Below are 5,565 nucleotides of genomic sequence, written 5' to 3'. Positions count from 1 at the left end.
TAGCTTTATTCACTTTATTCATAGTTTTATTCACTTTCCGTCGGCTGAGCGGTAATTGCAAAATGGAGCCTTTGTGTTTATTTTTGTGCCACGACTTGAGAAAAAGAAAGCAAGTGACTGTGATTCACTCTATAGAAGAATACAAGTGCTGTCGGAGACAAATATGTACTTTTGAAGGCGCTCATGTGAACCCTCTAACCAAAATAGGGGCCAGCCAAATGGGGATCACCAGACATTCGATTTGCCACTGAACACAACAGGCTTTCTCACGGATGGCTGTAAATGCTCAGACATCTGCATTGGTGTGTATTAATACCCCCGCTGGCCCCTGCTACTGTAACAAACTGACTTTTGTTTAACAACCTCTCAGATGAAGAGAACAGGCCTTAAAGCGTTTTGGACAAACAGCACACCCAGCCCCTCCAAAAACCTCTGCAACCCATCCACCCTGCACACACACACAGGGCCCCCTCTGTGTGTGTTTGTGCACCACATGCATTCATACATAATGTTCATGTTCACATATAGTGTTGTTTCTGTGTGTGTGTGTGTATGTGTGTGTGTGCTCATGCCGCCTGAGGGTATTAGGCCTAATTATAACTTTCTTCTGATTAATCGTGTCTGCTTGGAGGGGCGGCGCTGTGTGCAGCTAGTGTAGCCGGACCACACACTCTATAAATAAAGTCTAAGTCAATAACAACGTTTAGGATCACTCACAGTCTGTCAGCGCTGTTTGCTAAGCCTGAATAATTTAGCCAATGAGACGAGAGAGACAGAGACACACATGCCAACAAACACACACACACACACATACACATACACTGGAAAAGTACGAGCAATGGTGCTCTAATCACCTGCAGATACACACTCTGGCTTACACACCCTGCATGTTGCTTCACATGGGCACATGCACACTCACACACACACACACACACACACACACACACACACACACACACACACACACACTCTGTTTGCTTTCTTAATCAGTCCACACCATTAAAGATGAAGACAAATCACACCTGCAGGATTCCGAAGCCGAAACATTACTTTTATTAATGAACCCTCCTGTGCACTGAAAAGCCTATTGTTTCTCTAATACACCCCAGAGTGTAGTTACATGGAACTATTTTAATGGCATTTCATTCTGCCACATTATGACAAATTTTGGATTGTTGGACAGTTCAAGTGCCAACAGGTCTTTTTTGTCACTGCGTGCCCACACACACATGCACACGCACGTGCACGCACACATACGTGCACACACACGTATACGCATGTGCACGCACACGTACACGTACACGCACACGCACACGCACACACACGCACACGCACACCATGCACACAAACACATACACACACACACACACACACTTTTAAACATACACCTTGTCGTTTTATACAGTCTTCAAATGTTTAATAGCAACCTATTGATCTGAATGCCCATACAATGGCACAAACACACATGTGCTAGCACACACACACACACACACACACACACACACACACACACACACACACACACACACACACACACACACACACACACACACACACACACACACACACACCAACCAACCAACCCTTATACTAACCTAAACCTAACCTAAAATTAACCTCTTCCCAACCTAAAGACATGTCTTCACCTTTAAGGGATAGTTCTCAGAAAAATGAAAATGCATTCATTATCTACTCACCACTATGCCGATGGAGGGGTGGGTGAAGGGTTTAAATCAACAGGGGTAAACAGTGTTGCAGCCAAAGTTACCCCTTCTTCAGACGTAATAAAACAACAGAAACGGCATCATTTACACCATGTTTTATGACTAAAAGTCCACTACTGGAAGTAGCTATGCTAGCAGACGTAGTAATGCGAACGCGCACCACGTGCGTGCCCTTGGGAGAGAGTGTGTGCGTTTTTTCCAGTGTGTCCGTCAGAACGTGAACGCAGCTCTGAGGAGGATATCAGATGATATTTAAGCTAAAAACATGGCGTAAATGACGCTTTTTCGAGTCGAATATGAATGTCGAGGCTTCCGGACACTTGGATGACACCAAACGAGCAGTATGGAGGCATGTTATGGTTTTTCTGTCGTTTTTTACGTCTGAAAAAGGGGTCCCATTTACTTCAATTGTATTGGATTTGGCTGCAACACTGTTTACCCCTGAAACTCCAAAAGTGTTTTGTGGACTTAAACACTTCACCCACCCCTCCATCAGCATAGTCATGAGTAGATAATGAGTGAATTAAATTTTTTGGGGTGAACTATCCCTTTAAACATTATGGGGCCTTGATTTTTGTCCCCATAAGGAAGACAAGTCCCCATAACTGTGTAAACAGTTGTAGGTCCCCACAACAGGAGTCACACAAACACACACATACACAGACACACACACACTCACACACAGCAACACCATCTTTGTTTTTTTCGACACACATCGAAGGAAACATTCACAGCCTTTTACGACCATGTGATCTAGTAACTCACATCTTAGACAACCCCCTGGGTTAAAGAATTTGTTTTCTCTCAGTGTTGTGATCCAACATGACCTCAAGATCATGCCAGCAGCTGCTTCTGTCATTCTCACTATGTTTAATGTGTGTGTGTGTGTGTGTGTGTGTGTGTGTGTGTGTGTGTGTGTGTGTGTGTGTGTGTGTGTGCAAACTGATTATCTATGACTATACCATGTGTGCAGTGGCTCTTTGTTTTAAGTTCACGACAGCGAATAACCTAAAAATTGTTTTGTGGTCAGAGAGGAAGCCGCTGGCACACGGACACAGTGGAGAGCAAAGGTTTGAAATGTGATGACCAGCTGTTTGCATGTTCTCCCTGTGTCCGTGTGGCTTTACCACAGATGTTCTGCTTCCAAACACAGACTGGGTAGACTGGGTAAAATGGAACCAAAAATTCCATCTACATGGGAATGTGTGAGTTCTGAACAGGATGAGCAGTTCAGAGAATTGGTTGGATCGACATGTTAACTTTTGAAAAGACCCATTATCTCTATAGTAAACAACTGCAGGCATTATCAAGACTCAGTTTCTCAAAGTTTGGTAAAAAACTTGCAACATTTGGATGAAATCCAATCTTCAGTGGGTTTAAATTGATGTTTGGTTCTTTAATTTCTGTGATTGGACTTTGTCTTATTACCTTCTTCAAGGAGGTTATGTTTTCACCCCTGTCCAGTTGATTGTTTGTTGGTTGCTTGGTTTGTTTGTTTGCTTGTTTGTCAGCAGGATTAAGTGCTGAACGGATTTCCATGAAAGTTGGTGGAAGGATCAATCAATCAATCAAATTTTATTTGTATAGCCCATACTCACAAATCACAATTTGTCTCACAGGGCTTTAACAAGGTGTGACATTCTCTGCTCTTAACCCTCAACAAGAGTCAGGAAAAACTACAGGGTAAAAGAATGTAGAAACCTCAGAGAGAGCCACATGTGAGGGATCCCTCTCCCAGGACGGACAGAAGTGCAATAGATGCCACGTGTAAAGGAGAACATCAGCAAGATAAGGGTATTTGCAGCATTGATTAGAATAAACACTTTGTAGCATAACTGAAGGTCAATGAATTGATGGATTATTGTCAGTAATGGTCGAGTATCTGAGGAGAAATATTGTATAACAAGCAGTCTTGTTGTAATCATAGTCCACAGTCAGCAGCCACCACGATCATGATCCACCATCACGATCGGATGCCACCATAGTCCACAGTCATTGTCCACTGCCGCCATCAGGATCCACCATCAGCTGCCACCTCGATCGTGGTCCACCACCACTATCAGATGCCAACACGAAACAGGATCAGCCATTATTATTATACAGGATGGGACACGGGACAAGAAGGAACCATTACATGTTGGACAAAGGCATAGATGAAGGATTTTTCTTCAACATTGAGATGTGGTGTTTTGTTTTTGACATTTTCACCAATTTCCCGGGAAATATTTCATTGAAAAAACTGTTGTATTTCTAACACTGATATCAATGAGTGTAAGCAGGTTGGTGCAGCTTGATGGAAAATAAGGGAACTGCTGGGCCTTGGCAGAATATATGTTTTTTAAACATCTGCACACCACTGCTTCACGACATACTAAACATCATTGCACCATGTCGCTGCTGCACAGGAGGCAACCAGGTGGTAGGATGTGTCTCCTGTATACCCCGGCTTGCCATACAACCCCTGTACAGACATTTAACCTCTGACACTCCCCAGCGTTCACACACTCTGTCATCACAGGTCCTGGCTGCTGCTGACCTGAGCACTAACACATGCTGGGGCCAACTTAACCTCTGGACCCTCGGACAGAAAAACACATCGACAGTGAGGGAGGGCATCTGGGGGAGTGGCAGCGGAGGGAGGGAGGAGTGGGTTGGTGTGGGTGACAGAATAAGCCAAGAGGAGGGTGTGTGTCTGTGAGTTTGTGTGTGTGTGTGTGTGTGAGAGAGAGAGAGCGAGACAGCCACAGCCAACCGATGATACACTGTACTCTGACAAAACTGTAAATTGATACACTCCCACATTATCACAGTCGTTTGTCAAATATTTTGTCTGTCTTCTCCATCTTATCAACAAATCTTCTTCGTCATGTGAAAACCTTGATACATAGTCAACTAAATTTGGTGTCTCTTATGTTTTCACTTCAGTTTAACTGCTTCCTTTGAGTTGACGTTGAGTCTGGTGCATTGGAGAACATTTCAAAACCTACCTCCTAAAAAGGAACAAAGCATGCTGGTTATTTTAAAAACAACACAGTTTTACTCTTTCCTTATTTATATTTTTGTTGGGTCTTCTTCTTGTCTTTCTTTTAAAGACAGATCGATGAAGTATGATGAAGTATGATGAAACAAGTATCGGATAGGGTGATGAAGCCTTTTGACTTTGGTGATTCACTTTCCCTCTAGCGCAAGTCCCATTTGTGCTATATATCCAGTGAAATATCTCAACCATCATCTATGAGGCCGAATAAAATTGTGTAGACCTCTAATGTCACCAGAGGATGAATTCTAATAACTTAAGCTTTTCCTTTAGCGCCACCATGAGGCCAAGAATACTTTGGTTGATGATCAAATACATCAAACTAATGTGACACTCCATCAGCCCCACTTGGACTTTCCTCAGAACTTAAGCTGCCTTAAGACTGAGCTCCGGATATTTCCCAGATAATTTTTGTGGGGCTGCGTGAGAATCCAAATCTCTGAGTCAGTTGCTCTTCTCATTTCTCAGAACTTCTCCTGTAAGACCTTGAGTAACATGTATGGAACATGTCAGAGTGAGCAAGTGAGTGGGTGTGCTGATGATGTTTCTGACAGACACAAAATTGAAAAACAAACCAAAACAAGATAAGACAAATATCTCAAAGAGGAGCCATAAACGTAAAAGATTCGGACAAAGATGTCAACTTGCAGGACAATGTCCTGCCTCCTGCATACGACACCAACCCAGCCCTCACAGAGACTCTGGACTCTTTCAGTCTTATTTCCTCTACTTCTACCTCCTACTGGAAGGATTCATATCTCCAGATTCCATCATATTTACTGTTCAGCAGTTCTCCCTGTGGGA

Source organism: Hippoglossus stenolepis, chromosome 4 (genome assembly GCF_022539355.2).
Source record: "Hippoglossus stenolepis isolate QCI-W04-F060 chromosome 4, HSTE1.2, whole genome shotgun sequence".
In the NCBI taxonomy this organism is placed as follows: domain Eukaryota; kingdom Metazoa; phylum Chordata; class Actinopteri; order Pleuronectiformes; family Pleuronectidae; genus Hippoglossus; species Hippoglossus stenolepis.
This window is presented reverse-complemented; position numbering follows the sequence as displayed.